Genomic DNA, 24845 nt, shown 5'->3' with positions numbered 1-24845 from the left:
GGTAAATTTGTGTGTCATCTGCATCACATTCAAACCACATGCTGTATTTTCGAAGAAATGACCCCAAAGAGAGCATCTGAAGGGATAAAAGCATTGGCCACAGAATAGAGTCCTGAAGGACACGTGTGCAGAGCACAATGGATTAGCAGTCCTCGGACAGCTCGTCTGCATGTTCCAGTAAATCTCTGATCCAGTTCACCTTCCACAATTGGAAGACCACTGGTTTATTGTCATAATGCATCACGTTGGTTGAAACAATTCAATCTTCTTGCCTTGTAAATAAGGCAGAATAAAGAAGACCACACTGCGACGAGGATGGGATTCGAACCCACGCGTGCAGAGCACAATGGATTAGCAGTCCATCGCCTTAACCACTCGGCCACCTCGTCCTCTGTGGCCTGCATTTTCCAGGTAATTTGGGACCCAGGTCACCATCCAGATTGCATGCATAGATCTGGAAAGTCTAGAAAAGTGCGCAATGGAGGGGCAGAGGAGGAGTGGAAGTGGGCGGGGCTTAAATATTCTCTGATATAGGGGAATTAGCTCAAATGGTACAGCGCTCGCTTAGCATGCGAGAGGTAGCGGGATCGATGCCCGCATTCTCCAATAGACTTCGGCTTCAGTTGAGAAGATAATGTGAAAAATCAGTGCCATATCAGAAATGGCTTGGATTGATAGAATGACATACTGTGGATTTATTGAAATCAAGTTGGCCTTTTGGAAGCTTTCTTGCTCTCTGTTTGAAAGGCTGTAAAATGTACCTTTCCCAGAAGGCAAGTTTATTCAATGAAATTCCAGCCCATCATCAATAATATCTTGAAAGACTTGCTGTCGTTGCTAACCTAACTTTGTTAATTTCCTATAAAGACTACAAAAGTCTAACAACCATTCCCTCAACAATCTAGCGACTGAACAAATGGCCCTGTGTGAGCAATGTCATAATGCATCACGTTGGTTGAAACAGGTTTGAAACAATTCAATCTTCTTGCCATGTAAATAAGGCAGATTAAAGAATACCACACTGCGACGAGGATGGGATTCGAACCCACGCGTGCAGAGCACAATGGATTAGCAGTCCATCGCCTTAACCACTCGGCCACCTCGTCCTCTGTGGCCTGCATTTTCCAGGTAATCTGAGAGCCATGCCACCATCCAGATTGAATGCATAGATCTGGAAAGTCTAGAAAAGTGCGCAATGGAGGGGCAGAGGAGGAGTGGAAGTGGGCGGGGCTTAAAGATTAGGGGCCAGAGAATAGAGACCTGAAGGACACGTTTGCAGAGCACAATGGATTGTCATAATACATCACGTTTTGCCACAACAAAGTGCAAGTGTTCTGCTGTTTGAACCAATTCAATCTTCTTGACTTGTAAATAAGGCAGATTAAAGAAGACTGCACTGCGACGAGGATGGGATTCGAAGTGCATGTCGTAATGTCGGACCCAGGTCACCATCCAGACTGTATACATAGATCTGGAAAGTCTAGAAAAGTGTGCAATGGAGGGGCAGAGGAGGAGTCGAAGTGGGCGGGGCTTAAATATTTTCTGATATAGGGGAATTAGCTCAAATGGTAGAGCGCTGGACACGACACGAGTGCGGATAATCGGTTAAGGATAATGAATGAATGAATATTTGTATATGTACACTAGGATTACATTAATACAGATTTGTAGTTGTTTAGAGTTTTCACCATGGAAACCAGCTGCCTTTACACCACTTCACCATTGGTCGATCTAAGTGTAGCTTTGTGCCTGCATGTGTGCTGAGGTGAGCTTTGGGTCACATGTTAAACTGTTGCAGCGGCTGTGTGATTAATGGATCAGAAAGGTAAACAGTGGCGGATCTCAGGGATGGTATTGAACAAGAGGGATGTTGTTCCACAGATCTCCCAGTGGATCACTACTGCTGCTGAAGGAATGTAACACTGTGGTGATGTCCCTTCTTCTTGGAGAAATAAGTCACAATTAGTCTTTTTTTTACTGCTAAACGTTGTTGACCTGCTTATAATTCCTTGTCTTTTTTCTCTTTTCTTGTTTTCTCTCAGATCAAATTGGAATGCAGAGTCTTTAGTCATGATTGTCTTCTACTCTACAAGACAAATGTGTGTTGTGGCTGCAGGGGTCAGAGCGGATGTGTTGAGAAATGGGCTGGGTTTGATGGGGCAAAGGCCACTCACATGTACTCTGCAGTCAGAGAGCAAAGCATCAATCAAAGACTAAAGAAAGTGAAAAGCACCTGCAGCTACACCTCCTCTACACTTAAGTACTTCACCATGATCCTGTTGCCAGCCTTTGTTATTAATGGGTTGTTTTCACCTGTCACTGTTCACTGGGAGACGTTCCAAGTTCATTCTGATGAGGGTTTTTTCTACTGTGTAACATATTCATGTACATGATTTTAATATGTGCTGTCACTGCAGAGAACACTGGCAGGTCACTGACGCGGCATATGAGAGCAAGTAACAAAATGGTACTAACTGTTTGAAATAAGATAATTTATAAAACACCAAAAATGGTTCCAGTTCCCATCTGGTGAGACTGTTGACAAAAAGTATTACATTATTATTCTGGTTAATTAAAACTTTGGTTTTATTTTTGTAGTTTTGACCATAATTTCTTACTGTTTTGTAACATTGTACTCACCAAAGAAAGAAAAAAATGCTTAGATTTGGGAACATAAGAACATTGCTACAATAAAGCCTGAGTGGACCTTGAGATAATCAGAGATGTAAACAAGCTATCCTTTCTGAAGGTAAAACTGAAAGTGAGCACATCCAAAAGTGGTATATAATTCCTCATCGCATCCATCCATCCATCCATCCTTCCATCCATTCTCGTCCGTTTATCCGGGGCCGGGTCGCGGGGGCAGCAGGATAAGCAGGGCATTCCAGGCGCCCCTCTCCCCAGCCACAACATCCAGCTCCTCCTGGGGGACCCCGAGGCGTTCCTAGGCCAGGCGAGAGATATAATCCCACCGTGTTCTGGGTCTTCCCCGGGGCCTCCTACCAGTTGGACATGCCCAGAACACCTCTAACGGGAGGCGCCCGGGAGGATCCTTCCCAGATGGCCAAACCACCTCTGCTAGCTCCTTTCGACGTGAAGGAGCAGCGGTTCTACTCGGAGCTCCCTCCGGATGTCTGAGCTCCTCAGCCTATCTCTAAGGCTGAGCCCAGACACCCTACAGAGGAAGCTCATTTTGGCTGCTTGTATCCGCGACCTTGTTCTCTCGATCACTACCCAAAGCCACTACCCTTTTTTCCCCTTTGAAATTGGTCTGTCTAATCTTAACCATGTTGCTACAGTTAACTTGATATGTATTATCACATATAGGAATGATGACCAAAGAGGTAATGACTTGTTGATTACATGGTGGCCATACCCGAGAGCATACCCCATGTTTTTACTCTAGATATTGTTAAGTTGCTAAATGAACATCATCCTGTATTGACAAAGAACTGAAACTAGGGATTGAGACCATAAATCATTAGGAAAATGTGTACTGAGAAAATAAATTCAGTGAAAAGTAGGGTCGTTTTCTCATAGACTTCTATAGAGTAAGACTTTTTCCAGCCAATGGGATCCCCCACTGTGGGCCATTAGACGGAATCCAGGTTTAAGGCACTTTCACATTGGAATCACTTTTCAGGCTCTGAAAGTTGTTCCTTTCCTGTGCCATTCTCAAACATAGTTTTCTGAATTAAATTGCTATTCTCTACATTGTGCTATTTTATTCTAACACACTACATATCAATAATGCATATATCTTAAGCTTACTAACTCAAAAACTAACAACAGCCACCATAAGCTATTGGATTGAGTAAGTATACATTTTATATAATATGAGTCAAATGTTAAGATTGTGTTTTTCGTCATATTTTTTAAACTTCATCATTGTACTGTAAGATTTACCGATAGCTTCAGACTATGGTATCATTTAGTCTCAGCCGTAATGACTTCCAAATGCCAAACACTGCAAAGTCTAGTCAAACCAAATACTTTTCATATAATTTATGATCCCAAATCTTGTATCTGGGGAGGTATCTATGGTCTTGGAGAAAGGACAACAATAAGACAGTGAAAGGATAAAAATAGTGAGAAGAAACACAAAGAGACAGAGAAGAAAAACAGGGAAGATCATCAGGGTCTCATCATTCTCTGCAGTAATGACTGACATGTGTGAGCTGTTAGACTCTGGTTTCCTTGACAGGAAAAGTGTTCCACCACCACCATACCAACTGTAGCAGAGTGGGCCTCACACATCGCCCAGATATCTTCCATAACAGATGGGAGGAGGAGGCTAATTCTCCCCTAAGGCTACGATCAATGCTTCGGTCGCTCAGATTCTGGAAACTCCAATCAAAGGAATGTTTCCCGATTGATAGCCTTAAGCAAAACACTTAAACGGTCTAAATCTGTGCTGCAAATCATCCACTGGATAAGAATCAGTCCTACTGGGTTCAAAGGCTCAATATGAGGCATTTTTAAGTGAATGTTAGTTCATGAAAGGATTTCAATCATAAGATGGAATACAGGAATGGGAGGAATAGTAGCTGTTCTGTTAAAAATACAGATTTTGTCCAAATAAAATGATTATTAAAACAGACTCTGAAAGAATGCGTTTTTCTCATCAAACAGGGCCGATATGCACTTCTTGGATATAGACGATTGCAACGTTTAACCGCCTCTTCTTTTTCTTCTTTCAAATGGCAAATTGCAACCAGGTCACTGTGATGTAGTCTTTTTTACATCACCCATTCATTTGTGGATTGTCGTTTTAAAGCCTTGAGTTTGGCATCTCGTTTATCACCATCTTGGTTGGGTTTTTTTTGAGCCAAAAGTTCAATTAGCTAACATTAGTGCTAGCTTGCCAATTTGCTATGCAAGGTGCATCTGTAATTCAGAATGAACAGCTGACTTTTTGGAGTGAATTTCATTACAACTTTAACACTGTACACTAAACAGTACATTTTTAGGGCAACCAAAATGTTATTAGTGTTAACAAATAACTTTGATAAAACAAAAAGTTCTACAACAGACAATGCACAATAGTAGCAACTTGTCAATCCCACCATGAAACATATTCAACGTACACTTTATCATCTATTTTACTCTAAATTGGACCAAAATGAAGATTATGCTGTAAATAAAAAAGGCTTGAAAGTAACGATTGAGACCATAAACCCAGTAGAAGGGTCATTTTCTCATACTTCTATAAAATGTGACACCTGTCTGCAAACAGTGGAGTCAGAATTAGACAGAATGCATGTTTAAGGCACATGGCACAATACCATGCCATTGTTCCGATGTCCCATTGGTCCGACAGCCCGATAGTCTGAAGAAGTGTTTTATAGTTTTTTTTTACCAAATGGTTTATGTCCTTAACCACTTGTTAAAAGTGGTCACTGGGCCCAGTGTGTATATTCGGACTAATGTATCTCTCTGTTGAAAAAATGGAATGTCAGAACAATGAACAGTATCACTGCATTTGCAATAACTGTCAGTGTGAACGCACTTATCAACTTAAAATAGTGTAATTGCAGGAGAATATGAATGAGACACAGCATTGGGGTTTAAGATATTAAGCTCACAAAAAAACATGGTGTCTGTACGTCGAAAGGCTACAAGGGTATGCTTATTTCATAATTCTGAGAAATTTATTTTCAAGCCATTATTTCCTATTCTTGACAACACTAGCCCTCTCCCCATGTATGTCAGATTACCTTAAACTGCAAATTGTTTGTGTCAGCATTAACACTGATGACAAGGACACTTTTTCCTTCATATTGAGTTGCAGCCCTGTAAAAAAATCCTCTCACTTTCCTGTGCTGATTTTATGACTGTAAGACAGTCAGCTTAAACCTTCCTGTTAGGCTAAGCACTCAAAGCAGAAACTATTTTCCAGTGTAAACACTACCTCCCAAAAGCCTGGCTTTGAGGCAACAAGATAATCAGCAGTAATGATAAAATGTCCTAAAGCTCTTTGTAGTTGCTGGGTATGCAAGCGCACAGGTCACAGCATGGAATTTACAGAAGGCTCACTCTTAATGAGAAAAAAGACTGTTGTAAATCCTTTGGCAAACATAGTCATGAAACATAGATTAGGGTGTTAATCGGCCATTATCACTCAAAAGACAGATTATTAACCTCAAACAAAAATCACCAAAGGCTCTTGTGGTGTTAATGAACGTTGGAACAAACGGGTTATTGTTTCATATTTAGCTTTTAGGTGCGAAATGAGGGGAAATATTTTTCAATGTACACTTCAAAAGCGGGTCACAGCATGCAGGACACGCTCACTCAACACTTTTTAAATTAAACTTCAGATAAAGTGACTATTAAGCACCATTACCTAAAGGTACTGGGTAATTACCACTTTCACTTCCCCCTCAGGCCTCCTACAACTTGTCCCACTCGTGGCCCCTTGCTCTGCAAACACTTTGAAGAGAAAAAAAGAGATGATATACAGCTGGATCCACAGCTGTATGTCCCCTCCCCTTGGTTTTCTATAGGACTCCTCTGTTTCCCCCAGAGCCTTCCGACCCTCAGTCCCTGACCCCAGTAGGGAGCTTAGAGCACTGCTGCTAGGATTGGGCATGAAGGGGGATTTAACAACCACGGACCTGGAAGGCAAAGAGGTGTTTCATATAAAATTGTCCCACATGGCCATTATAACATCTCCCCCCGGTGAGTGCTCGGAACTCAGGGGAGCTGTCAGCCTGGCAGGGAGGCCCAGAAAGTGCGTGTTGACAAAATTCTCCCCTCCACAATAGCTCCCAATGTTTGCTTAGACTGGAAGCTATATCACAGGGCTTATACGAACAACAGGGGGGGTGATGGAGATTTTACAAAGAGGCCTACTGTACTGTATTTACTGGATACTGGTGCCATGCAGCCCCTACACGTGCTGTACTGTATATAGACATGAACACACTTCCTCCATGCAAAAGCTTCAATAACAAACCATCCAGCTAAATGAGAGCTTGGTACTTTCCCCCAAGATCTATTGACATTTTCCACGATTAAAGCCCCTAAGTTGCTGTAATGTAATCACATTACTGCCTAAAGGTCTGTAGTTGATTGCACTGAACATTTTTCCAAACATTCTAATGTCAGCTGGCTATTCTCCCCTTCTGAGCTTCTCAGAATCCCATCTGCTTTGCACAGAAACAATTTGCCCACTAAGTGTGGGAGCTTTAAATCTGTAATATGCAACATTTCCGCATTAAAATGTAGTACTTCATCCCAAATATTTCCAACAATTTTCAAACTGAAAGAAATCCATCATTTTAATACATTTTAATAAAGGGCTGCTCCGTGACTTTAGGTCAACAGTTACTGGCGTTATGTAACCTTCAACCTCTCGAGGGGTTCTAACTTCCAAGAAAACTCGAAAAATGCCATATGAGACATATTATGTACGATATATATCCCGATATTTTTTATTGCAAAGTGAGAGCAAATGTTCAGTCAAAGCCAAATATAACATGTCACAAGTAGTTTTATTGAAACTGTTTATTTAAGTGAACATAAATACTGTATAACAACATGAGTACCTTTTTTTTTTTTTTTACATCAAAGCTCCATAAAGTGCACATTTAAATAAGAAAATATCTGAATAAAAATAGCCTATAAAATAAAATAGGCCAATCTTTTACCGAAATAAATATATTTATATGAGAAAAGAATAACGAACATTACAAAAGAACTAAATATGACATGCATTTATATATAAAGAAAGAAAAAAATGAACTATATTGATGTATGCGATGTGGTCTAATTCCATTTCACATTTATATATCGACCCCTCTTGCCTCATAGCAAGAGGGGTGACCAGCTGGACTATCAGCCTGCAGCTCTTCTGTGTAGAGTTTGCATGTTCTTCTAGTGTCAGCGTGGGTTCTCTCCTCCAGCTTCCTCCCACAGTCCAATGATATGCAGCCTAGGTTTAACTGATGAATCTAAATTGCCCGTAGGAGTGAATGAGATTGTGAATGGTTGTCTGCGGTAGTCTGGCGACCTGTCCAGGGTGTACCTTATTATTGATATATTTCAATATTGATCCCTCTTATTATATATGCTACTATGACAAGCGGTTCATGCCAGCAGCCAAGCAAATGCATACGATAAGCTCATACTATTTACACCATGTTTCTTATTATTTTCAGTGTGGCTGTTTGACCACAAAACAGCTGGGTTACCCCATGATTGAATTTGCCACATAACATAACACTAGCTGTAAGGGTAGTCCTCTCTAATGCTACAACAGCAAGTTAGCTGGCCAGCTCACCACACCCGCAATACTCTTTGCCTCGCTCCCCACAGCTTTGAGATGAGCACCTACTGAAGCAGTGCTAACAGCAGTGAGAGAAAATGTTCTAATCTGATGGGGAGTGGGAACTATCTGGAACAGAGCCCTGGTGCTGCGGTGTGCTAGCAGTTGCTACAGTCACTAACTGAAGGTGTTGTTGTACTGCAGCTAAACTCCCTGGCCTGATCTTGCTGGTAAATGGGCTTGCCTTTTTCAAATTACTTGATCAGCTAACATTAGGACCAATGCCAGATCAGGCAGCGGAGCTACGGCGTCATCCCTATGTTCCCTGGGTCCCTTTTTTTTTTAGAAAAAAGGTCCTGTGTTCCCCGTTTTTTCCCAAAAAGGGTCCTATGTTCCACTGTAGCAATACATACCGGGGAGCATAGGACCCTTTTCCAGAAAAAGGGTCCTATGTTCCCTGCAATCTATCAATCTCTACGGTAGACTCTCAGCATGGCCAGCAGGCCTACCGTCACATGGCCCACCTTAGCACAAGCAGCACAAAACTTAAATTTGCACAACAGCTACTTTCCGGTTGCTTTGCAGTTCATTTTTTGCTTTTTAAATCTAGGATTACTCATGTTTGTATATTCCCACCCCTAATGACATTGGCTTGCATCAAGGCTTAGCTTTTTCCTTTTAGGGTTAGGGTTAGGTTATTTGCATATGTGTCAAACAGCCCGTAGGCCTACATAGGCCTATTTGCCATGGAATTTGGCAGTAATGGTGGAAAAAGTAACAGACTGGGGAACATAGGACCCTTTTTGGGAAAAGTGTGGAAAAAGGGTCCTATGTTCCCCAGTCTCATACAAAGAGGGGAACATGGGACCCGGGGAACATAGACACGCTCCCCAGTTGCTACAGTCACTAACTGAAGGTGTTGCTGTACTGCAGCTAAACTCCCTGGCCTGATCTTGCTGGTAAATGGGCTTGCCTTTTTCAAATTACTTGATCAGCTAACTTTAGGACCAATGCCAGATCAGGCAGCGTAGCTACGTTACAACGAGCTTGTTAACGTTAGCTTGCTTGCCACCCGGTCGGCTGCCATTACAAGAAAACGACATATCTAAAAGCAGTTTCTCCTAAAATGTAAAAATCATGGTGGTGATCTTCAATCATTTCCATCAGTCTGTATTCTGAAATGTGTGAGATTTGTCTCTGCAAGTCGCTCAGAAAGCCTTAGATTTATCTACACTCACTCAGGCCAAGGAGGAGGGTTTTACCTTTGTCCAGCGGCTCAGGGTGATGAGTTCTTTCACTGTGATAATTCTTTCAATGCTTTCAGACATGTGTTCTCCATAGCCTTCTGTCAGCACCTGTTTGCCCTTCTCCCTCACTAAATCCAGCCTGCCGTGATGCCACACGGAAACACCTTCTTCGCTCTGACGTCTACTGTTATTTCACATGGAACCTGAAATGTGTTTGGAAAAAAAGAGCTGGGAAGAAATGGAGGCCGCTTTACAAAGGCCTCATTGTTTGAGCAGTCTAATTGTCTTTTCAAGTATTGCCACGGTGAATCTCAGAGACGGATGGCTCACCTGTTCTTTCCATTTGAGCTCTCTTCTTGGATCTTCCCGGGGAGACCACATCCTGCAGCAGCTCAGTTGGGTGGGATAAGGACATGGAAACAGAAGGGTCACTCAGTTTTTAAAACCTTCCACACTGCACCATTTAAAACCTTGTCCTTGGCTGTCTTCAATATAAATTCCAGTTTTTGTATTCATCCACTAAATGGATTCTTGACAGGAAGAAGTTGATTAGACGCTTCAATAGGCTACATTAGAATTAAAGAGGTTAAAAAAACAAATATGCAATCTTAAGATAAGTTGATCTTCAAAACCAAACTTCAGTGATCAACTAACTAATTTCAAAGACAGGTGCACATTTTGAGAGGCATTTTCACATTTTTCTACTGAAGGGAATATCAGATATCTTTGCACTTCCCTAATATCTGAGATTCAATCATACACAGGCAAGCTAGATTAGGTGCATCTCTACTTCGAAAAGCCAATAGAAGGCTGAAAAAAACCTTGAAACCTCCAGTAGACACACACATTGTACATTTTGGCCCTCGATGTTATGATGGCTTCCTAAATGAACACTCTATCATCAAAAATATGAGCAACCCTGCTCTAGAACCATCTCAGAGTTTCCAACTGTATTCAACATTTCCCCACAGTGTAGCTCTTTATAAATGTATGAATCCTATTTTTAGAATAATTGCAATCAGACTTGCCAGAGGATCTCAAGTTCACAAAGGCTTTTGTTCTTTTCAAAGCTAAGCTTTTGTTTAATGGGATCCACAGCTATTGTGCAGATGAAGGTCAGTGAACACGTCATGAGGAGTATTACTCGGCTTATAAAAAACAGTTGTATAATGTCTTCTGTGATGCTGCAGGTGTTTAGTGAAAATAAGACCGATTATGTCATCAGGGTTATCTCGGTTGGGGTTAGAAGTGAACTTTTTTTTTTTTTTTACATAAGTTGGAATTTCCACAAAGGAAAATTCTAAAAACAAAATACTTTACAAATACAAATGGTAATTGACTAAAAAGGAGGATATAATTTTCATATTTTTTTCATTATCATTGGTCATTTTAGTCAAATATACATAACATTCATAAAAAAATATGAAAATGAAATATCAATGTGTTGGTCTTGAGTTGTTTTTTCTACATGTCCTAAAACCAGTCTAATGTCATGGGGTCCTTTTTGACCCCTGAGGAGCACAGATGCGATAAAAATTCATAAAACACGTAAAAATGTGTGAAGAAAGTTGACATTTATATTATATAAAGATCATCTATTGTTCTATAAAGGATGCAGAAGGGCACATATGCTGAAAATTTCAAGTAAGTTAACCTATAATAATCTTATGTTGAAAATGATTTGGGGTCAAAAAGGACCCCAGGAGTACAGGAGGGTTAAAGCAACATAGCAACTCACATAGAACAATGCATAGAACAATTCCCACAGGAAATTGATTCCCTGTGGGACATTTCTTTTGGGATGCTAAACTTGATTTGCTCTATATTCTGTCATTGTAGTTGTACATTTTTCTTATCCAAACATTTTGACTAAAAACTTTCCACAACTCCCTTCAGAGATATGGTCTTGACTTTTCCACAGAAAAGCGCCTGACATGAGAGAGAGGAAATGATTAAAAGACAAATGAAGACTTGTGTACGATAGGGCCTTCCAAGTAACATCCTTGAACGAGCAACAATAATTGGCTCTAGTCTCAGTTTGTAATGCAGTTTGAATGTTTGGCTTCCTTAAAAAAAGCCAAGTTCAATAGCCTTTGGTACTAAAGAAATAAACCAAAAGGAATGACTGAACAGGCGTGTGAATCAGTTTCCTTTGCAGCGTGAAGCACGTGGAGTACAAGTCTGTACAGAAGGCTAGTTTGGTTTTAGTGACAGTAGATAAAGTATATTGACAGGAAACATGGAGAAAGAGTGACAGGGATGGTATGCGACAAGGTCCACTGCACTAAACCAGCAACATTGTCACTGCATAGAACATGTTCTCACTATTATCTGCTGTAGAGTAATTATACACACATCACACAGGTACCAGGCTATCAGAAAAAAGCTCCAAATGCCACAGTTACAACATTTCAATCCTACTTGAATCATCGTCAGGTCAGAATGCTTTGAAAATAAAAAGCACACCCATATTTATGCATCATGCACACTAATAGGCTGGCAAACTATGGTGGCAGGTTTGGTTTTATCCACAATGCACCAGGTGATAAAAACATTTTTAAAAACTCGATAATTAACACTTCAATACATTTTTCAATGTACTTTACCAAAACAATAATAATACTGAAGCCATAAGTCAAAATAGCTAATCAGATAATCATCTCGTATAACAAAAATTACATCACCTATGTTCAGTAATATATTATAATTAGAGGAAAATACAGTGCATGAAAAAATCACGTGGACCCGCCAACCTGTGGGCCCACTACCCGCAGAGTTAGGCTTAAGGGTCAGGTGCATAGTGAGTCGGGTTAAAGGTGGGGACCTGGGCGTGCTGACCCCCGGCTCCAGCAGCTAGCTCTTTCGACTATTTACTCCTGTTCAATTAATATCTGTTGAAAACGTCTGTAGGAAATAACTAGGCCCTTTTTAAAAAATAAAGCAGATTCAAGGCCAGTTTCTAAAGTTTTGTGTAACACAGTAGAAACAATTGACTGCATAAAAATAATGACCATAGTCACCATGACATCACCCACTGGTTTGTGGACTCTTTTGGCTGTCAGGAGTGCTATGTTTTTAGCTAGCGCTAGCTAGCTGGCTTGGTCAGCAAGGGACATCCATTATTCAAAATGAACAGCGAACTCTATGTTGTGTCACTGAACAAGACATTTTTTAGCAAGACAGCCCTGCCTAAGGATACCATGCTTAATCATTTATTTTACATTAAATGGTACCATAATGTACAAAATTGATGTCTTGTTGAATTACATACAATTAAACATGTTTTTGTAACCAGTGGAGTCGGCCCATGCTGGCCATTAGAAAGAATGAAGTTGTTTAAAGCACTTCCGTATTAGCTTTACTTTTCACACGGTGGATGACGCTTGGTCGGTTAGTTAGAGTCAATGGTCTTTGGTTAGGGATGTTAGGAAGAACTGAAAGACTGCTCAATTCATTGTTGGTGTTGGTGTCATTGTTTGATTTGTTGGCAAAAAGAAAAATATAATGTCGTCCCTTTAAGATGCAATTGAAATCAAATGATTTTGCAGTGTCCTGGTGGGTTTGATGGCTGAGGTGCACCTGCAATTTCACAGGTGTAAATCCTGCCTGAGGTCTGACCTGATGCTTTCCACTGCAAAACTCTGGTAAAAAAGGGAAAAAAAAAGTTAAAGGCCGTGATTGCTTCCAAAGTTTCCTTGACAATCACAGGACAATTGCCTCATTAACATTGTGCCATACTCAAAATGTTAAAAAATCTTTTTGAACACGGGCACTTAGATTTAAATCGCAGAACACTTGAACCGCTCAAACTCCTGTCTATATTTGTATCCTGTACTCTACAGACTGCCAACCAATGTGCCAGTATCAACATGTTTAAATTCCACTAAAAATTCCCTGCTAAATGGCCCATTCACAAACAAATCCAGCCTGTCCTGGCCTGATGTGAGCGTCCTCCCTGGCACTGGAGGTAATACAGCGGCATGCTGAGTTACCATTACTCAGCACTCTTTTCTCAGGTGGGCTTACACCTTGTTTTGTAACTGTATCTACTTGGCGGCTGGTGTTGCGTTTTCTGGCGACCTGTGAGCCATGGTGCCATAAAGAGGCCTGTTTCCTGGTAGCACTCTGACTTAGTGGGACAATGGAGAAGCCTGGGAACTGAAACACAGTAGGCAGGCCACTTGTGGAAACCCTAGAGCTGTGATCTGCTCCCAAGTCACTGCCTTGTTTTTGTCATTATAGTACCCTATAATGTAGATGAGCCTTCCCACTAAGAGTACTATCCATGCTTGTGGAGCATAAAAGCAGGACACAGCTTTTTTTTTCTGTGGTTTGCCTGGACATGACTGACTGACAATATGCAGCTTTATGGAGGAGCTAGCCAGATTTTAGATATGTAAAAGTGTTTATTCTTTTGCCAAAGAAGAGAATGAAACATGGCTATATTTTAGCTGAATTAACTTCAAAGGAACTTCAACTTGAGCATGTGTGTTCATTTACTGTATACAGGTCTGCCTTCATCAAGAACAACTCAACCCTGCACAACTTATTGTCTGAGCTCATGTTGTGCATTTTAAAGGGAATTCTGCTTTGGTCAAGGTCTAAGTATATAATTTTAGCACTGAAACAATAAATCAATTATTTGATTTGTAGCTCCTGAAAAAATGACAGTATAATTAATGTTCAAACTGATAAACTTTTGGAGTTTCTGTAAATACACACTCTTCTGAGTTTGATGTATTCTGTTTTTATTAGCATTTACACAGCCTCTCTCCAACTTTTTGGGAATCATCCTTATAGATAAAATATTTTACAGACAGCTATTTGCCATTCCTATGGTTTCGTTCACTGCTATGTAGAGACTTATAAAGTCCATACAAAGTAAAGCATATTGACATCGTAACTCATATACAACAACTTCCTTACTTACTACTAATTAGCAATAATTCTTAGGTTATTGAGGGAAAACTCTAAGTTAATGTCTTACTGGTTATATAATAAGGCCATGCAGAATAAGGCATTAATAACTACGTTGTAATGACTAATTAAGAGCCAATATGTTACTTATTTGCATGAAAATAAGCAACAAATTAATGTTGAATATGTGTTCCCTAATCTAAAGTGTTACCAAAAACAGATGTTAGGAGTTATATTGGTGATTATGGTGTTACATTAACATATTAAAAGTATGCCGAAACTTGGAAAGGAGTTGTAATAAAGCAGAATTATCCTTTAATATTGTCTTCAGTGCAAAAATATTTGTAATTATAGCTAATATCCTCTATCAACCTTGCAAACTACCTATGAATGAAAATAATATGGCCCATGTTTTTATGTTTTTTTCTGGATGACAGGGCCTGCCTGGTGCTCTGGTCCTCATCATCCAGCTGCTGAGCAGAGAGGAATCCCTGGTATGACACAGTGACTCTGGTGTTTGGCTGTGCAGCTCTCTGTCATCTGTGATATTGCTGATACTGACGTGAGAAAAAAGAGCCACTTGCAGCCCTGCGAACCAGACTTTCCTCCAGTGTAAATCACATGTTTGACTTGTCTGAAGATAACTAACATGCACACATAGGCATGAGAAATACATAGAGGAGCAGGGGGATTGAGGATCTGGGGCTGAGACCGGGTATTTCCTGAGGCTGTGGTGGAGGAATGGCCTGGCGTGTCACTGCTTGGCAGCTCTCTGTCCGTCTGTCTCAGTCCATTTAAGGGAAGTTTTAAGTTTTAATAATAAATAAAATAATTATTACTATAAGAACGATTATAATAGTCCTACACATCGGAAGGGAAATGTTGTGGATTGGAGTTAGAGCACATGGCTGCTGTTTAGAGTCGTAAATCAAACTGTTGCTTAAAAGGAAAGACATGCTGCATTCACTTAGTGCTGTTTACCACTTTTTCCAGGATATTGGGGATACATAGCCTCTAAAAAACAACACACAGTTTGCCACAGTTTTTTGCTAAATGACATTGAAAACAAGTGGTAAATCACCTGTTTCCCGTACCCTAATGTGTCATTTTTGTGTGTGAGTTTTCCTTGAAGTGATTAGCCAGCAAATAAGTTCACTGACAGCAACATGTTATTTTTTTGGCACAATGTTTACTAGCCACATTTTCTTGGGTGGGTGACACAGTTCAAGTTGCTTCAGTTTACATTTGTGAAAAGCTTTTATGTTATCCTAACCTAACTTTGGCCAAAAAATAGATTAACAGAGTTCTTCGTTAAAGGCATAATATGCTGGAATTTCCTTCAAGAAAGAAAATTGTATAAACTGTCGGTATTTGATGATGAACGGGTTGTTACTGCTTTTAATTTCTTCAAGAAATTATTTTTTAAGTCCTCCTATTCGCAGCTTTGTTCCCGCTTCAGCTGCTCCCTCCCTTTATTGCTCTCTAGTTCGCTCGACCACTACTCTCTTTCTTTCTCTCTGGGTTGTTGAGCTGTGAAGGATGGGCCAACTTTGAATGCAGCATATTTACAAACTCCAAGCCACAATGCTACACATTAATGTGATTTCACTAGCTTGTAATGTTTGCTTTAAGTTTGTGTTGAATGTGTTCAGAATATGGACTTGCTCATGTCTTCTCAAGAATCACCCTAAAAATTGCTTTCCACACTTAGCACACCTGTGGAAGTACAGAAGCCAAAATAAATGCTTGTATATTGTGTTGTCATGACAAAGAAAGACAATGTGATCTGAGATGGACATTGATAAATGTGTTATGTATCTGCAATTGTTAAAAAGCTAGGTTTGACATCTGCCAAACTGAAGGGACTCTGGACAGAAGTAAAACAGATTTATTTTCTGGTCCAAAGACTGAAATAGAACTCTTTCTGTGAGACAAAGGACACTGGATATATCCTGGAATGTCATTAGGTGTATTCAGTCCGAAGGAACTTTTTACTTTGTCATAGCTATAAGAACCCTCCTTTTTATTGCGTCAGCACCAAAAATAACTAGGAACAATCATAGCAGGTACCAGAGGAACCATGACTGATATTGGTGTACATTGACTGGTCAAACACATCCACTCCACCACCAGCAACTGCCACTTTTATAAACCTGACATACACCAAAAAACAGACTACAGATTGTAATGACAAAAATGGAAGAAAACAACAAATGGACCGACTGCAAAGTCCAGGCTTTACCAAACATAAGGCAATGTACCAGGCAATACCCGGAATGAGGCGGGTCTCACTTGCCGAAACGTCCCTAATTTGAATATGAGCAGTTTTCAGACCCCCATGGTGACTTTTTTTCAAGAAAGCGACTGGAGACAAATCCAGCGACTCCTTCTTACCTCTTCTTAAGGAGGCGCTAACAAGCCGGAGGCCTATGGTTGATAGGATTATTTTGAGGAACCTTTGCGAATAAAGCAAAGCAAACTGTTGTTGAAAAGAAACAAAACTCTCAATTCACTTCCACAACTTTTCCTTGTTGTGATCCAGCATAATCTGTTCATGTGGCCCACACTCAGGACCTCAAACAACAGCATTATTTTTTATTGCTGTTGCCGGCCTGCACTGTAACTACTCTAGTAGTGCACCCCCACTAATTTCAGATGCACCCTAAGTTGTTCTGGGCTGGTCCTGGCCATTGGCTAAACTCCCATTGGCACTGCTCATGACACTTTTTCAAAATGACAGAGGAGATCTCTGGGGAGATTAAACTAAAATGCCTCAAGCATTACCATTTCTCTTCTTTGTGAATTCTCAATCTCAGTCTTGGCTGTCTTTTCTTCCCATCACCACCACCTCTCTGTCTCTTTTTCCTTCTCACTGTCTCTCTTTCGGCTCCATCTGAACCAGTGCCACACTCCCACACAGTGAATGCTGTGAGCCACACATACCCTGTGACCCCGCCCGGCCACTGTGCTAAAAAAAGCCAGTCAGTTTTCATCCAAACCCATGGAAATCAGTAGCAGCGCCAGCCGCCACCCTTACTTAACCCTCCAGTCTACTTCCTGCCAAGGACCTGCCATTTGTGCCACTGCGCGAGCTCTACAGAGTACAGAGTGTTGTGAAACTTTGCATCTATTATGATTTTTACTGTGTTGTTTTTAGCCGAGGCTGTACTCTAGATAGCTGTACAAACAGTCTATGTAGTCATTTTTTCTTGCAAAGTAAACAGGCAGCAGTCTTTACTGGGCAATGGTAATTCTTTGTTGTTTAATCTCATTCAAAGATTCAAGTTGTTTACCTTTCATTTCTCTTCTTGTTGTTTGGCATGTGGTCAATCCCTCAACTCTGGACAACTTTGTCACGTTGAGTCTTTCCAAAAAGTTCTCTTTTACACAGAGTGGTGAAAGGAGTGGTCATATTTGTTTTGTAGGTAAAAGAAGAAACACTATGTAAAAAAAAAAAAATACATGATGTTTCAAATGTAAAAGTCCTTGATGGGTCTGAGAGGCCCCTATTCAGAGTAATTTATTTTTATTTTATTGGAATAATATTAATATTATATTCATATAATAGAAGAGCCGCAGGCCGGTTCAACTCTGGTTCTGTAGCTCTTCTGTGTGGAGTTTGCATGTTGTCCCCGTGTCAGCCTGGGTTCTCACCGGGTCCTTCAGCTTCCTCCCACAGTCCAAAAACATACACTTAGGTTTAATTGGTGACTCTAAATTGCCCGTAGGAGTGAATGAGAGCATGATTGTCTGTCTCTAAGCGATTAAGGATAATGAATGGAATAATATTTCTGATACCATTGCTACTATTTGTGATTTCTGACCAACTAAAACCTGTATCTTTCATTTATTTGATTTGTTTAACTGCAATGTAATTGATACGGGCTAGCTGGTGTACTAACATTAGCAGGCTAGCGTTAGCTTACAACAAAGTCCAACAGGACAGGTGTGTGCTCACAAAGCCAGGAGCAACATTTGTAAAGAAACAATGTAGTCTGCTGTTGTTGTTATTATACTTGACTATACTTGACTGAACTTGGTCAAAATTCAGTTATAACTAAAAATGAACTCCTTGATGTCTGTTTTAGCCTGTGATAAAGTTTTAGATTTCAATTTTGCTTTATTTCAGAGAAATAATTATATAAAACCCACAAAATCCAACTCAAAACCAAGCAGTAACTGCACCACAGTCTGCTTTGGATATATATACTAATTTAAACATTAAAAAAAATTAGAAATTATAAGTTTCTTTGAAAGGGAAATAATTATCTAGATAGTGATGAAGTAAATAGTGAGATAAAATGATATTAAGACTAAAATATAACATTACTTTATAATAATAAGTCTAAAATATGCACATCTTTGAATAGAGTTGTTAAACACTTTTCAATAAACTGTTAACAAAATCAATTTGAAAATGTTTATTTACTGAAAACAAAATATGGAAGCTGAAAGAAAAAAACAACATTGTAGTTACTGCACTCTGTTTATCATTACTATTAGAACCTTTTACAGCAAAACCAGAGTGCAGTAACTACGTTTTTGGAGTCAAAGGTCAAATAAATCATCATGATTTTAAGCATAAAAATTACATCATCAATAGATGTCAATAAGTGTCATATCACTTATCTACTTACAACACATTTAGCTGGCCTGTAAAAAAAAAAAAAAAACGTTAAATTACTTTAAAGCAGTTTTTCTCAGTTTGACCCTTTGCGTAGTTACTGCAGTTAGACTTTGTAGGGCAGCAATAGATTATACTAGATATGATCAGGGTGTGCTTTAGAGCATGTCTACTTTGTGATTGACAGGTTGCTACCAACGTGCACTTTCACAGTGTATTTCACAAAGTTAATTTTAACATTTTGGTTTCACTTAAAGACCCTCATTTTTAATTACAGATCTTGCTTAGCAAGCCAGCTAAGTACCGCTAGCAATAACTGTTGTAATTAGTGTCATAGCATAATCTGCATTTGTGCTGGATCCAAAAAACCAAGATGGCGGAGGCCAAAATGCCAATCTTGAGGCTTCGAAACCGTAGTCCACAAAGCAGCGGGGGACATCACAATGGCTGCTTCCACTGTTTATATATAGTGTATGGTTAAAGTGGATTTTAAACCCGTAATAACTGTTTTTCTAGCCACTTGACTGCAGCAGCATAAACTTGTTATGAAAACATTGAAACCATCGTCGTTTCAATTTTAAATGGATGTGGTGAGCTTGTTATCTAACACTTACTTATGTACACATCCAGCAGCATTATCATTCATTAGAAGTCATGTTCCTGGCCACCTGATGAATTTCACTCCAAAATGATCTCTCTTTTAGCTCTTTTTTGGGTCTCCACCAATTTCTAAAGGGGAAATATCTCTCATCAGCTTCTAAATGCTCCACTATGGTAACTGAAAACAGCTGCCTGTTGCAAAAAAAATTATGCTATGATAGTAATGAGAGTGAATAAGATTAGACGATTAGATAAGATTAGTGTGAATAAGATTAATAAAGTTGAAATATGATTTATTATTACAAACATATCGATTATACTGGAGCTAGTATATTTTTTTACATAGTATTAATCAAATGAATCTTCCTATTTCATGTTTATCATATGTTTTATATGTAAAATTGTAACCTGCAAACTAGTTGATATTGTTGACAGATATTTGTACCGTATTGGAGTAAAAGTACAAAGTAGTATATATCAGAAAAATACTAAATTCATAAAACATTAATACTTCCAAATTGAACTTAAGTACAGTTATTGAGCACAAGCATTACACAGTTCAATACGGGATGCCAATACAAATTTTTCCACTATCATGAGTTTCAATTATTCACAATGGAATGCAGCAACAGTGTTGTTTCTATAGAAAAAAAATATTTTGAAAACAAATATACAAAATCACAACCTGAAACAGAGGTAGGGAAACCAGAAAAGTAAAATAGACATCATCACAAAATAACTTTTGGAATTCAGTGAGAGTGTAAGAGTTGGCACTTTCTTTTATAATCATAACTGGGGGAGGACAGTTATTGTTGGCTTCTCCTCTTGAGATAAAAACCTGAGAGCTCTGGATGTTTCTGCTCTGCAGCAGCCTGATTTGCACTCAAGGTGGGACATAAAAAAAACGAAGAACTTAAAACCAGATGGATTTGTTAAAATAAAGTAATTTATTGCATGGATTGGGTGTAGGTAAATTAGATTTACAACCAACAAACACAAGGAGGCAAACTCAAAAGGAAAAAGGTCTGCTGCTTATATCAAATACAAAAATATAAACAATTTCAATGACAGAACACGGCCTTTTCTTACTTAACCAGAACCTAATGAAATACAGATAGATCTAGAGCATAGACTGTATATAAATAATGGACGTAGTCTCGGTGACGTCACCCATTGGTTTGTTGACTGCCTGTTGGAAGCAGTTCAGCGTTACACTCGTCGCCATCTTGTTTCCGATACAGGGAGCAGACCATATCTGGACTGTGGACGAGCGAGAGGGATCTGATCACTGACTACAGCCTCTCTACACCTCAACCTGACTGAGAGAAGCCGCTGCTAATTCATTTTAGCATTAACTGGAGCATTAACTGGGATGCTAGTTTTGGCTAGCAAAAAACAAAAACAAAATTTATGTTACTTACCTCAGAGAACAGCGACTCCTTGGAGTGTCTGTTAGTCCAACCAAACACTGAACAAGACATTTTTACTGAACAAAACGTTCAAATAAACTGTCATTAAGTGAAAATACAGTGAAAGGGTCAAAGTTATGAGACCAAACTGGTACACGTCCTTTTTTATATCTATATCACATTATATATATAAATTTATTGACACGTTGCCGTGGATACGCATTGCTCTGCTTTCCTCCTGATGACGGCTCACCTTGTTAGCCACCTGTCAATCAAAGGTAGCCACGCCCCAAATCATATGATTCTTTATATTTTATTTTCTTCTAAATGGGGCCATTATTAGAACTATTAACATGAAATTGTCTTGAAGGAGATTTTTTTAATAGCAATTGAGACTATATTGTTGTCCTGAAAAAAATTTCGGAGGTAATAAATCAAGTGAGAAGTTTTCTCATTTTGCACTGAAATGAATGGACAGAATTTTATGCAGCCAAACTTAGCGCCCCCTGCTGGAATTTTCAGTAGAATGCAGCTTAAAGCACTTCCTGGTATGCCTCCTTGCTGAGACACGGAGGTTGCCGCCTGATCGAGAGGCACAGTGCCGTGCCAACTGACTGAGAATATTTTGCTTGGGTGACGAGATTGAATCCCCTCGATTGGACAGCTGGACTGAGCGCCTGTCCAATCAGTGTCTTCAAGACAGAGGCCGTGACAAGAGATGGGCGGAGTCTCGGCATCCGGACCAATCTCACGCAGGCATGCAAAACACTGGAAAGGATTAGTCACTAGGGGCCGAACACGGCAGCTAATTAAAGTGTGCTTGGAGAAAATAAATGTTGATCTCATGTCACTGTGGGGTAGAAGGATTTAAGCTGTGATGTGGGCAGTACTGCAAGAAGGTCAAGCTTTGAACAGGAGCGATGATGGATGGAGTGGTGGAGGCAGAGGGCGTGGAGGTCGTGAAATGTAGCGGTGAACCAAAGGCCTGAGTCTAAAGTGTTTATCCGCACTCTCCTTTCATTTGGGACATTGGTTGGCCATAACTAAAGTGTAGGTATACGCTAATTCACATAGAATAATCCACGGTTGACCATAATCGCCTTAATCCTAAAATATCTTTTTTCATGTGTGTTAGGAATACAATGCTGACTTACAAAACATATATATGTCATATATCTCATAATTTCGGTAGAAACAGTGTGTTTCTATCAACAATTGATCTATATAGAGTTAAAAGTGAATCTTCATTCAGCTGATGAGACAATCTGTTTTTTCTTAAAGCCAAACACATGGAGGAATGTTCTCCTCTTCCCCTCTGCTGGCATGTGAACGTTTCATCCAGCTTTGCTAAGTATCACTTCTGAGTGTAATGATAGCGTTTCTGAGCAAACTGTGTCCATTTCATATCACAGTAGAAGGACTCCATACTGTGAAATTCAAAGTTTCGAGCTATAATATCAGATGTAGTCTTTCCTCTGTGACCATACACGGAAAATGTAGGGTCACGCTTCCTGAGTTTAGTTACATTCTTGGTTAGTGTGTGGACAGTTTTATTCAGAGACGAGTACATTTATAGAGGAATTTGTCTTAAAGACTGCAGTTAACTGTCAGAAAGATTTTCTTTGATGTGAGGGGATGTGTCAAGACCTTAATGGAAAATTGAGGGGGTGGTTTTGTTGTTGTTGGGTTTTTTTTTTTAATATTTTTGTCTTTGTCTTATTTTCTGTTTTCACTAGGGACACAAGTATGTGTCTTATCTTATCTTAAAATAAGATAAGAAGATTTATATCAGTCTCTGCTGGAAGTGTTTCCTGTCAAACAACAGATGCATGCAGTAACTGTGGGCATGTAAGTCTTGTCAAAGTGAGGTAGGTTGCCAGTTTTGTTGCCTTTGTCTATTCAGAGAACAAATACCTGTGCTCATCAGACACATTGGGCAACACCCAAAGAAAGGTCATATGTTGCTTTACTGACAGACACTAGACAAAGCCATATATTCACTCAGCTCTATGTTCCTTCAGTTACGGAAATAGCATGCTTCCTCAACCCTATGTTCACTTATTATCAAAAACAACACCATGTTCCATAATTGTTGGAAACAACCCTATTCTCTCATATGTTGCCTCATATAGATATGCCCTTAGCCCTATGTTCCTTATTGTTAAAAACAGCCCTATGTTCCTTATTGTTGGAAACAGCCCTATGTTCCCTTATTGTTAAAAACAGCCCTATGTTCCTTATTGTTGGAAACAGCCCTATGTTCCCTTTTTGTTAAAAACAGCCCTATGTTCCCTTATCGTTGGAAACAGCTCTATGTTAGAAACAACCCTATGTTCCTTATTGTTGGAAACAGCCCTATATTCCTTATTGTTGAAAATAGTCCTATGTTCCCTTATTGTTGGAAACAATAAGGGAACAAATAAGGGACAAATAGTCCTATGTTCCCTTATTGTTGGAAACAGCCCTATGTTCCCATATTGTTAAACCTTAGCCCTTAGTCCTATGTTCCCTTATTGTTGAAAACGTTCTTTATTGTTGGAAACAGCCCTGTTCCCTTATTGTTGGAAACAGCCCTATGTTCCCTTTTTGTTGGAAACAGCCATATGTTCCCTTATTATCCCCTTCCCTTATGAATGATCTAGGCCTAAGAGCAAATACACCACTGGACTTGTGTTGGGTGAATGGGTAGTGTAGAGTGGAATAATCAGAGTCACTGGTTGAACCTAAGCTGCATGTCTCTGGACTGTGGGAGGAAGCCGGAGGACCCGGAGAGAACCCACGCTGACACAGGGAGAACAGGCAAACTCTGCACAGAAAAGCCAAAAGCTGGATTCTAACCTACAACCCTCTTGCCGTGTGGCTGGAAGAAAAGTTACTTTTGGTATTCCACCAGGTAAACCCAGACAGTGTTGATAGTAATCATGTTTCCTGTCCAAGTAGAACCTGATCCAGTTGTTTGAATGAAGGTGTTTCTTTCCTGGTACAATGTGTCTAAAGGTATCCAGGAAGGTGAGCCAAACCCTGTTTTTGTCAGTGTTTTATTTCCTCATGTTTAATAAATGCCAAGAGAAAAAGAGGTATGTCTCTTTTACTCCACCCACTAGTTTACCTACATAATACTTAACAAATGTTATTTCCTGCCAAGGTGGGTTTTTTTCTGACTAATTATTTGAGAGCTAAAACTTCTTGTAAAAACTTGTGAGAGAATTTCAGTCAAGTGGCCATTTCTGCCTTGTCTGCAAGGCAGAAATGGCAATGTGCAATCATTTCCCACTCTGTATTAGGGTTTCCTGAGAAAGATCTCAGGATTAAAAATGAAAGCCAATAAACTTTTTATTGTGATTGTGTTCTGCTGAAACACTCAGGAAAGATTTGTAGACGTTATCTTTTCATAAGTAAGAATTTTCTCAGAGGACAGTACAGGATCTTGGATGGAGATGGGATATCACCCTGAGGATCTCCTCCGGCATGTGTAAACACACAGAAACCAGAATTTCACAAGAACTTGACAACAGTCTGTGAAAAACTGGCAAAGCGTTCCCCTGTTAAATACTTATTTCCTTGAACAGTTGTCCAGTACATTATCACCTTTTTATAGAGCTTTTTTTGCACTTAAATTAATCTGATAAACCAAATGGGTTTTGGATACTGCAGGGTTTTCCTACTGACTTCTCCACTTGGCCCCTTGGTGCCTGCATTTATTGCAGTTTGTGGAAATGTTCTGTTAAACCTTCACTTCTGTAACTTGCTGAGATTGAACTGTTGTTTACCAAGCTGGA

At 39.6% G+C, this 24845-nt stretch overlaps 2 non-coding genes across 2 annotated transcripts; both read right to left on the bottom strand.

Moving 5' to 3' along the window:
• Nucleotides 1-307: 307 nt before the first annotated feature.
• On the bottom strand, nt 308-389 carry trnas-gcu (transfer RNA serine (anticodon GCU)). The gene has a single exon. It is a non-coding gene; the product is annotated as a tRNA-Ser (tRNA).
• A 635-nt stretch (nt 390-1024) lies between these two features.
• Nucleotides 1025-1106, bottom strand: trnas-gcu (transfer RNA serine (anticodon GCU)). Its single transcript has one exon. It is a non-coding gene; the product is annotated as a tRNA-Ser (tRNA).
• Nucleotides 1107-24845: the final 23739 nt, after the last annotated feature.

This window comes from Centropristis striata, chromosome 14 (genome assembly GCF_030273125.1).
Source record: "Centropristis striata isolate RG_2023a ecotype Rhode Island chromosome 14, C.striata_1.0, whole genome shotgun sequence".
NCBI lineage: Eukaryota > Metazoa > Chordata > Actinopteri > Perciformes > Serranidae > Centropristis > Centropristis striata.
Note: the sequence above shows the minus strand (reverse complement) of the source record. Positions and strands in the feature narration are given on the sequence as shown.